The following is an 11312-nucleotide window of genomic DNA, read 5'->3' on the forward strand; positions in this document are numbered from 1 at the left end:
GGCCTTTGGCAACTCTAAAGGAGTTACAGTCTTCCACGGCTGAGCTGGGAGACACTGTGCATATGGCAACAATAGCCCGAGTGCTTCACAAAATTGGCCTTTATGGGAGAGAGGCAAAAAGAAAGCCATTGTTGAAAAAAACTCACATCAAATCTCGACTAGTTTGGCAGAAGGCATGTGGGAGACTCTGAGACCAAGTGGAAGATGATTCTATGGTCTGATGAGACCAAAATAATGCTTTTTGGCCTCAACGCTAAGCACTATGTTTGACACAAGCCTAACACTGCACATCATCCTGAGAACACCATCCCTACCGTGACGCATGGTGGTGGAAGCATCATGCTATGGATGCTTCTCTGCATCAGGGCCTGGAAAGCTTGTGAAGATAGAGGGCAAAATGGATGCAGCAAAGTACAGAGAAATCCTGGAGGAAAACCTGCTGAAGTCTGCAAGAGACCTGGGACTTGGGAGGAGATTCATCTTCCAGCAGGACAGTGACCCCAAACATACAACCAAAGCCACACTGGAGTGGCTTAAAAATAAAAAGGTCAATGTCCTGGAGTGGCCCACTCAAAGCCCAGACCTCAATCCAATTGAGAATATGCGGAAAGAGTTGAAAATTGCTGTTCACCAAAATTCCCCATCCAACTTGACAGAGCTTGAGCAATTTTGCAAAGAAGAATGGGCAAAAATTGCAGTGTCCAGATGTGCAAAGCTGGTAGAGACTTCTCCAAATAGACTCATGGCTGTAATTGCTGCCAAATGTGCCTCTACCAAATATTGACTCAAGGGGGTGAATACTTATGCAATCAATTATTTTCTGTTTTGTATTTGTAATAAATTTAGAACAATTTGTAGATTTTATTTTTCACTTTGATATTATGGACTTTTTCTGTGTTGATCAGTGGCAAAAAACTCCTAATTAAATCCATTTTGATTCCATGTTGTAGCACAATAAAATGTGGAAACGTCTAAGGGAGCCACTGTATACACAAACACACACACACGATATATTGTGTGTGTCGTGGTCTAATACAAATCCGATACATATATAGGGTGCAGCGATATAGTTGTGGATTTCAAGATTTGTTGGTACTAAACAGAGGATTACGGTTCAGAGGCCAGAATTCACGGCGGCAAAATAATAAATCCTTAAACTATCACTCTCACTTTCGCAGCACGAGTCTTGCAACGATGCAATTGCCTGGGTCGTTACTATAGTATATATATATATAATATATAATATATATATATATATATATATATATATATATATACACACACACACACTTGTTTCTAATACCATTCATAATTGTGTTAATTAGATTTAAAAAAAAAAAAACTTGTAAAATACTTTCTCTGAATGGAATAATATAATAACGACAAATAAACTACACATCTCAAGTACTCTCTTATTTACTGCAACACAAAACACTAAAATGTAATTGAGTAAAAGAGCTGTTTCTTGTTTGGGTGCTTAAAAAAAAAAAGCTCCACGAGGGCAACGAGAGCCGTATTTGTATGTGTGTGCGGCAGTGAGGGCTGCAGACCAGGAAATGAAACCAAAAGACAAAGGAAAGTATGGACAAACTGTGCTGCTGCGCTTGTATTTTAATCAAATGTAAAATAAATACTTGAAGAAAAATAAACACACATAGCAAATTAAATAATCAAAGAAAAAAAAACACCAAGGTTAGGCTGAGCAATTGCATTCACTGATCCTTATCTTAATTTACTTTGTTTCCGGCTCCCGTTCCTGCTCTGCTTCCAGTTCCGGTTCCGGCTCAGGCTCAGGCTCAGGCTCCCGTTCACGCTATCCACCCAGAATGCAAGAAACTGCAGGCTTTTTATGCAGGTAACCATCTCCCGATTAGCAACAATTAATCAATGAATTAGAGAAGATCACCACCTGCACAAGATTTTTATGATGGGGTTTTGAAACCCATCCATACTGCCAAACAAGAACAAAAACACACATGGCTAATAATAATAATAATACAAAGTATACATTTTACAGCACGGCTTTGCCCTGCCCCCTTTTATAATGTGCAGGACTCCCTGCCACAGTGTGGTGGTACTGCTGTAGTTTGTTTTACTATTTTTTTTTTTTTAAATAAGTTTTAAAATGTTTTTATTTTCCGAATTGTTCTTCTTTTGATTAATATAATAAAGGTTAAGGATGAGAAATTTAGTAGAATTGTGTGTTTTTGAGTATGTGAGTTAATACTGTACCCACGGTTTATGCCCATTTGCTTCAAATCGTCCCATTTCTGAAACACACGTGCAGATCTTCCAAAAAACTTCTATCTGCCCACAGAGACACTACAGCCTGCACTTCCTCAATGCCCCAATTCTGTATTTTTCTTTCATCACACTCACTGTCAGAAAACAAAAGCTGGCACTTCCAGACAGCAATTTACAGCGGAAGAAGTGTCATAAATGATTTTTAACCAGTCACATAGAGACAGTTCTGACAATTATGTGCTGTCATCTGTTAAAGAGGATGAGGCGATTTCTCAGGGAATCGATGCCTCATTGGAGTTGTAACTTTTTTTTTATTTATTAGTATGCTATTTTTATAATATTTTTGTAATTCAATTATTATTATTTAGCACTTTTTGGCCAAAGTAAATAATGATTATGCATAATTGAGCATTGCCAAAATGTCAGGATCTCAATTTGTAAATCCCAGGATAGTACTTGTCAAATTATATACAGTACCATGAAAAAGTATTTGCCCCCTGTCTGATTTTCTGCATCTTTGCATATTTGTGACATTGAATGTTATCAGATCTTCAACCAAAATCTAATATTAGATAAAAGGGACCCTGAGTGAACAAATAACACAACATTTTGCTACTTATAGCTTTATCACACCTGAAGATTGCATGTTTGATTACCTTGCACACCAAACAAATGAAAGAAGCACCAAACTTTGGTGTCATTTTTTCTGTCGGACTCCCTCTATATACTACTACAACCCACGAAAAGATCTGACCAACTTCAATGTGAAAAATGTGCAAAAATGCAGAAAATCAGACAGGGGGCAAATACTTTTTCACGGCACTATATATATATATATATATATATATATATATATATATAATATATATAATATACAGCACCAAATTATTTTTAATAAGTCATCAAAATGTGATTACTTGACGTATATAATTACAGAGACCCAGAGTGGAAACTGCCCTCTGTGAAATGCAGAAGAGTATCCATCCACACCCTCAGTCCCAGGCAGCATACAAATACTTGGTGAACCAGTTTCACAGAGGGTGTGGCAGACTGATCGGCTACAGGCTCACAGCAGGAGACAGATTGCGAGATAAAGACAACAATGACTGCTCCCACTCAGACAAGGTTCACACCCTTTCGCACTCCAGGTCCAAGCTGGATGCAATAAGGAACTACAGCCATTCAGATTTATTTCGGTAGTTTTTTTTCCCCCCAGAGACACTGTCTGTGACCAGGTACATAAATATTTCTTATTGCATGGTTACTCTGTTTTACAGAAGATACGCAGAAATAAATCCTCTCCAATTAATCAGTTACATATGAACACTACTATTAAGCACTAAGGGAGTTTATACTAAAATTGTTATAACTGGTATGCACATTTTACAGTAAACATAAAACAAATGTCAAATGTACAGTACACGCGTGCAACTTTTCTACATACTTTTGGCTATAACAATGAAAATTAAACAATGAACAATTAAATCATGAATCGTTAAATGATTGAAAATACAACAAAATAAATGTGTTTTACAATAAACATTGCTGTTTTCTCAAGTCAACCGCAAAATGTCTTCACTCTTAATATTCAGGAATATAACTAGCAAACCTCAGATTATTAACAAAGCACTTCACTTGTGACACATGCTTTTAGAGCTTAGTTTCTGTGTTCATGACTTAATAGTAAGTTAATAAGACAGTACCTGTTTATGTTGAGCAAATACTACTGTTCTGCCCTTTTTTTGCCACCTGCCACTTTTTGCTTCCTTTGGGAACTGCACATGCTCTGTGCGTGCTTTTGCACACTGTGCATGCTCAACACATTTACTATGCCAGAAGTAGCTACCCAACCAAGAGACGAAAAAGATTTAGGGAATACTTTAATTTATCTGACTGTTTGATGGAGAATATGCCCAAAATGAAACCCATTCCAGTTTGACTGAAACCTGTAAAAAATGTAATATGTATGCATGAGTTTTGATGTTTCGCAGTGACTGTGTGGATTGCCGAGAATAGGTGCCCATATGCCTGGCAATGACACAATCTGTAATAGGCGTCTTTATACATTTTAGGCTCAGAATAACATTAAGTTAAAGGAAAAGGTTAAAATCGCAAGATAATATTTTTATATTTTAAATATTGTTTTCGTTTTGAATATGGTATCTGCAATCTGTAAGTTTGGGAAGCCGGTGCATTCAGCTAGGAGAACGTTCGTGAATGTTTGCGAACAGTTTCAAACTTTTATTTTAATGGTGGTCTGTTTGCCTCAAACGTTTAATAACTGAGGCATGACACTGTCACTCTGAAGACGCAGTTTGCGTAAAAACAATAATGGCGTCAGGCTGGGAGAACATTTCTTTGACTCTGGGGGATGGACAAGTTTTGTCAATTTATATGATAAAAAAAGAAGCCGAAGAGTTACTTCAGGTATGTTTAATATTATAATGTCACTTATTTATAAAATATTGGTATTTTTCGATACCATTGATAAAATATGTATGCATTTATTATTATTAGTAGTAGTCATAGTATTAGTATTATGATGATGATGATAAGGGTCAGTTTACTTAGAAAGAAAAAAAGAAAAAAATATGAATTTCAGTTTTAAAATGGCTAATCCTAGTTGAACACACCTCTGTAATTACTCTCCCAAATGATTGCCTAAAAAAAGTCAGCTACATAAATCCCACTCAAGTAGAAACTTGGTAAGATCCTTGAATTCTAATAATAATAATTAGTCATTTCATTAACATACACATTATAATAATCACGTTAAGTTATGTGAACTGTGCATAATGTGAAAAGCGCTAAACCTGGCTTCATGTGCTGAAATACTGTTGCGAAGTGCTAAGATATTCGCAATGTTTGTAAGCATTTGTTTTCTATTTAAGCACATTAAGCCACAGGAAGTGTTAAAAGATATCCTCGTAAAACATACACATAAATGGCTGGTTTCACAGACCCTGATTAGTCCCAATCCTGGACTATCCTGTGTTTATTTAGGTAAAGTAATCCAAGATTAGTGCTAATTTGGGTATGTGCAACCAGCTACTAAAATTATAAATACAAACATGATAAAATCAAATCAAATTAAAAAAAAAATCACATTTCAGAAACCAAAAAAGAAAAGGCAGTCGAAAAGATGTATGTCTTGGGTCTATAAAGGTATGTTATATTTATTGCACATATTGGTGTTTAATTATAGGTGAATTTTATAATGCGGCCCACCACCCAATGCTCCACCTGATAAGTGGCCCTTCTTGACCAAAACTTTGGGAACCCGTGGTCTAGTGAGAGGCTGTGTGCCCATGGTTTGATATTAGAAATAGTATTTTGTTTGAGGTTTTTTTTGGGGGACTGAAAATAAATATTTCAATTGTTTCTCCTGTCTGTTTCCTGCAACACATCAGCCACTTGACCACACTATTGTACAGACATTTTTTTTAATTATTACTTTTTAGATTGGAAAAAATTTCAGCTGTTTATATAAGTATAGTTACTACACAAACTAAGCTGCTCAGTTAGTAAAATGTGCTATACTTTTGTGACAATTCGTTTTTTATTCACATTGCTCCTTAAAAATGGAAAAGGAAATGGCTACAGAATACTCCACTTTAATGTTCATGCTGCTACCTGCAGCAGCAAGAAGTTATCAGGATGTAATCTGCTACCCCTTTTGTATCTCTGGCATGTTTCCTTGGAACAGAAGAAATAAAGTGGTGCACAGTACCTTTATTAAATTATGAAATGAGAACATGCAGTAAAAGTAACATTCCAGCACGGAACTGTATGTAAAGGCAGAACTAATTGCTGTGCATAGATACGAGAGACCCATAGCGTCCAATTAGACTGACAAAGCAATGTGTTTTCTGTTGAAAAGTACAGAAACACTGGTTTCCTGCATGTGGGCATTGAGGCAGCTCCTACTGTATTCAAATAGGAGTAAATCTGGCAATGCTGATTTTTTTTCTGTACCTCAAATTGCCTACATTTTCTCTCACTCAATTTGATAAAACATACCATAACAAATTGGGTTTTGTACAAATAATACATTTATTACCAATAGATTTTTGTGGAGCTTTTGTCAAAAAAGTAATACATACCAAAAGGTTTCTAAAAGTTTCTTAGAGTTATACCTGGAAAGTGTAATTATTTGCATCAGGGTTCTTCAGTGCTAAACTAAGCTAACCTTAGGAGCATATGTGCTGCTCCAAAAAACCCAGTAGGCTGCATCACCTGCTAACAGTACAGCTTGGTTAAAAGAAGATACATTCTTGGATTTGGTAGCGTTAGGTTATTATCATAAACCCCTGAAATAGAAATGTAATCATTACCGTATGGGTATTTACCTCTTAAAGACCCGAAACCTGAATAAGATAAATGAAAGCTAATCGCAGAGCCTGCGGCAGTCATGGCCTGTCCCAGAGGACACAAAAGGACTGCACTCACAGATCTCAGCGTCATTTTTCCTTTAAGCCTGCTGCATCATGGACGCAGTGACCTTGAGGGTTAATGGTTACATTTCTAGTTCAGGATATTGGCTTTATATCCACATTCGCACCCTGGGTGTGTTGTTTTACATCTTTGCGGCTCAGATGCAGATTTAATTTGGCTGATAAAAAGTTCAGCTTGTGTTTATCTCGCCTTGTCAAGCAATCAGTTTCTTTTCCCAATGTGAGCCCAGAGTACAGTGAGTACAAGCATGTGACAACATTGATCCTGTTCACACTTGCATTTTAGGCCAGCCCAGGGCTGCTTTATCTCATGTGTGAACATCCAAAAAATGAAAAGATGGCCCTGGGCCGGGTGAAATTTAAACCAGCTTTTTGGTGCGGCCTAAAGTAGGCAATGCTGCCTCAGGGCCAGCCTATCTGTATGTGTGAACCCAACGCAGGCCCTGGGCCAGCATTAACACGTCAATGCAGTGATGAAGCTCAAACCACTCCCCTACTAGGTTGAGCGTGTAACAGAGCTACGGTTGCTAAGCATAAGCATAACTGTAGCAGATCAAACAATGTCGGTTTTAAGAGGTAGCACTGGGACGATGCAGAAATTAACCCTTAGCTGTCCATTTATTCAACATTTGTCAGGTGCGTCAAGTCCAATTTATTCTCACATGCGCTGTTTATTTTTTTTCAGAGTAAAACAGGTTTAAAAGGCAAAAGGACACTCAGTACTTTATCTCCAGCCAAGCCCTACCCCTTGTTCGTTGTATTTTTCCAAATACCTCTTTATAGACGTGCATACTGATAAGTCCTCTCCTGATCAATTGTTTTGTCACCAAACTCCTCAATAATGTGATCCAAGTCATTATTTTATTACTAGAACATCTCAAAAAGCTCTGCAAATGTCCATGATATTCTTTGAGCACTCTTTGCAGAAGCAGCTATCTCCTTTATGTCCATGTTATCTCTGTGGTGCAAGGGGCTATCAGATACGCTCTTTTGTGAAATACTGAGCAGCTGGCCAGAGATAAACCCACCACGGATCTTGGATTTTATGGAACCTACAGCTATCTCCAGCCCGGAAAATAGCAATGGGGAATGCACTGAATACACCGACACTTTGGACAATGATATGGGTTTCTAATAGATACACCCTTCCAAACTCCACACCAAACGACACTCATGTTTCCACTACACATTAACAAGGGTTTGAACACTAACCAGAAGCAATAATCATTGCTAACAGGACAGATTTAGAGCTAAATTCAGAGAAGAAAAAAAGAACACAAGCATCAGTAATAACTAGAACCCCTCCCTCCATTTGAACAAATATATTCATGTAGTACAAGTAAAAATTTAAGTGTGACTTTGACATGTCATTTGGATAAACAGTTCTATAGAGATAGATGTACAGGTATGGCCAAAGGTTTTGCATCACCTATATAATTTAACTAGTTTTGTTTTATTAGTCGAATGAAACCTGCTGAATGACGTTACGTTAATAACGTTCAATCAATCAAATCAATCTATTTTATATAGCGCCTTTTATAGTGAACCACCATCACAAAGCACTTTACAAGATGCAGTAACAAGAAGAACATCCATAATACATGAGTAAAACAACAAAAAAAAGCATAATACATTAAATACAGTGAAAAGTGCAGAATACATGATGATAGCATAATATATGAAATAATACATTAAATACAGTGAAGTGCAGAATACATGATGATAGCATAATACATGAAAATACATTAAATACAGTGAAAAGTGCAGAATACATGATGATAGCATAATACATGAAATAGTACATTAAATACAGTGAAAAGTGCAGAATACAGGATAGTAACATAATGCATGAAATAATAGCAGCAACACAGCAGCTAATAGCAGATATCAGGCTTAAAGAGCATGGAAAGCAAGAGAGAACAGGCGGGTCTTGACTTGATTTAAAGCGAGCGACTGTGGAAGAGTCACGCACCAAAGTTGGGAGAGAGTTCCAAAGAGTCAGAGCCATGAAGCTTTTCTTTGGGTATAAGAAGCAGGCCAGAGTCTGACCATCTCAGCTTGCGGGCAGGAACATAGCGGGTCAGCAGGTTGAGGAGGTACTCAACCTCATATTGAATTACATATCGCTTTGTAGTTTTCAACATACTTAATGAAAAACGGACAAATTGAAAATGTGACATTTCAAAAATCTAACATAAAATACTGTACTACTATTATGGCTTCTGGTAGACTTTTGCAATATAATTGTGTAGTTTATTTAATTACATAACGTTAAATAAAAGATCTAAATTATGTTTATATTGTTGTTGTTTGTTTGTTTTTTATTTATGTCTCAATCCTAAAAGTGTAGGTGATGTAAAATTTTAGCCACAGCTGTAAAGATTATGGACATTTAGGCATCTCCAATTTATCTCCAGGTTCTGAAAGCGCTCAAAAAGTGCAAATTAATATTCTTACAAAGTGATTTACCCCAATGTGTCATTAGCACCATTTGTTTGAGAATAAACCATCCATTGAAGAAAACAACCTAGGAATGTAATTAAGGGCTCATAAGTATTTGTGGGTTGTTTATTTCTAGTTTTATGACCATGTTTGTTTTTTTTCAGAAAATAAATGTGCTAATGACACTTAAAAGGCTTTGTGAATTTCCCCCAACATTCTAATAATGTTATCAAAACCGAAGTACTGTACTCAGACAGCCAGATGACAGCTCATTTAGTTCAAGCCTCCTCTTCTCTATTATCTTTCCTTCTCCTCTCAGGTAGTTCAGCTGTCTGCACTTACACAAAGTGGTAACACAAGTGCAAGAGATGCAAGATTAAGGCTTAAAACTTTATGCTTATTCACATTCACAGGGTTTGTGATTTCACCCATTGTGGGTGAGGCTGTGTTCTCATTCATGCCTCAACTGCCAAGTCTGCCCTATTGTGATTTATGTACTATAGATACATTGTGTAAAAAGTTGCATCACTCCAGCTCTAGCCTTCTACATTAGGTATTGCTACCTGCTTGCTTTCATACTACACTTTACTTATTATTTATTAAAACACCCATAAATCTTGCCTACCAATATTTTGACAGATTAATACATTTGTATTTTGCTTTAGGTATGTCAACTGGCAGAATCATCTTTTGTCAATATGTGTTGGCAATGTGTGTTAATTTTCTTTAAACTTTAAATTTCAATTTAATGGATATTCAACTTACTGTAACTGTATGAAATGTTTGGTACCATTGTATGTGTGAAGCAGGGCATGTGTAATGGTTCAGATGTTCGTGATGTTTTAAAACTAGTTTCCAACCTTTTTTCTTCTCAAGTTGTCTAGTACAGATTCGGGGGGTAGGTATAAGGATATGCACAAAGTGATTTATGGGTACAAAATCCCCATAATGCTGCCGTAAAGTCTGAATTGAAAGGCTGCTAAAGATTTGCACTTTTCCACCATTAATCCATTACAATTTAATAGAAATGCATTCAAATGAAGAAAAGAGCATGGAATTGGGTGGGATTTGGATACTAAGCGGGCACAGACATTATAACGTGAAGTAAGGATTTTGTCTTGCACTTTGGCAATTGCTGACCCTCCAGAAACTTTACACCTCTTCTAAAAGGTGCAAACCATTGAGAAGTGAATAACTAAGAGCTATATAAAAACAAACATCTGCAGAGGCATGTCATTGGCTTCAGGATGGCTGCTACGGTACACCTCCTGATGCAGCACACTGCCATAGGGCATTACCAGGCTGACTAACTCAACCCATTAGTATATTAGTCTACTAATGCACATAATTCAGCGCATTTACTAACACTTAAATGAATATAAATAAATACATTTCTCAACGTTCATGTTTATATATCTATTTATCATTAACCTTCGGACAGTTTGTTAAATCTTAAAATAAGTAGTGAAACATATAGGGATGCAGCACTTAAAATATTGGGTTTTTCAGCAATGTAGATTTTTTATTTTTTTGTTTTAAGCCAGGTATATTTAACTGAAAACAATTTAATATACCAAGTGTACCAATATCATATAACAGTCCACTCTTGCCACAGAGTCTTTGTATAATTACAAATTTTGAATAACAAGTTTACTGCACTGTTTACTTTTCTTTTTAAACAGCTGAAGGGCAATTGCCCAAAAATAAAATAAATATTACACACACTCACACCACAAACAGCAATGTTATTTAAACAAGAAAGAAATGGAACTTAAATATTTTAGATTTTTGTGCTTTCTCTGTCAGGACTGCATGTCGTGTGCTTTTAAAAACCAGCACAATTTATATTTTGGATCTGTACAAGAGACGCTTCAAAATTCTTGCAGTGCATCTTTTAAACAAAAAAAAAAAAGCTTTGTTGTTTTGACTGAATAAACATGTTTTTATTTCAACTAAAACATTTTTGCATAACAGCACACCACAAACCCTTCACATTTTCACTGCATACTGTATAAACAAGGGAACTCACAGCGATGATGGTTTGAGAGGACTGGGGCTGGAGGAGGGGCAACAAGAGTACATGCAATTTCTCTGCCCTTTAAACATGGTGAAAATGACTGGTATTTATTTAGCAGTTTGCTGATGGGAAGAATGGGAACATAACACAATTCT

Source organism: Polyodon spathula, chromosome 2 (genome assembly GCF_017654505.1).
Source record: "Polyodon spathula isolate WHYD16114869_AA chromosome 2, ASM1765450v1, whole genome shotgun sequence".
In the NCBI taxonomy this organism is placed as follows: domain Eukaryota; kingdom Metazoa; phylum Chordata; class Actinopteri; order Acipenseriformes; family Polyodontidae; genus Polyodon; species Polyodon spathula.